The sequence below is a fragment of the Sturnira hondurensis genome, unplaced genomic scaffold (genome assembly GCF_014824575.4).
Source record: "Sturnira hondurensis isolate 20B ecotype Veracruz unplaced genomic scaffold, ASM1482457v3 Scaffold0001872, whole genome shotgun sequence".
NCBI lineage: Eukaryota > Metazoa > Chordata > Mammalia > Chiroptera > Phyllostomidae > Sturnira > Sturnira hondurensis.
In genome coordinates, this window is record NW_028074503.1 from 2,708,099 (window position 1) to 2,708,764 (window position 666).

The window sequence follows — 666 nt, forward strand, 5'->3', positions numbered from 1 at the left end:
AAATGTTGGAGAGGGTGTGAGGAAAAGGGGACTCTGGTCCACTGTTGGTGGGATTGCAGACTGGTACAACCATTATGGAAAACAGTATGGAATTTTCTCAGAAAACTAAAATTGGACTTGCCTTTTGACCCAGCAATTCCACTGCTAGGATTGTATCCTAAGAACCCTAAAACACCAATCCCAAAGAACCTATGCACCCCAATGTTCATAGCAGCACAATTTATAATAGCCAAGAGTTGGAAGCAACCTAGGTGCCCGTCAGTAAATGAATGGATCAAAAAACTATGGTACATATACACAATGGAATTTTATGCCACAGAAAGAAAGAAGGAGCTCCTACCTTTTACAACATCATGGATGGAACTGGAAAGCATTATGCTGAGTGAAATAAGCCAGGTGTTGAAGGACAAATACCATATGATCTCACCTTTAACAGGAAGCTAAACAACAAAACAAACCAGCAAGCAAAATATAACCAAAGACACTGAAATAGAGAACAGGCTGACAGTGACCAGAAGGGAGAGGGGAGAGAATTTCAGGGGAAATAGGGGAGGAATTTAGAGGAACCTATATAAAGGATACATGGACAACAACTGAGAAGGGTGGAAATGAGAGGGAGGTGGGGACCACGGGAGTGGGATGGGATAGGAGTAATAGACAGAAAAC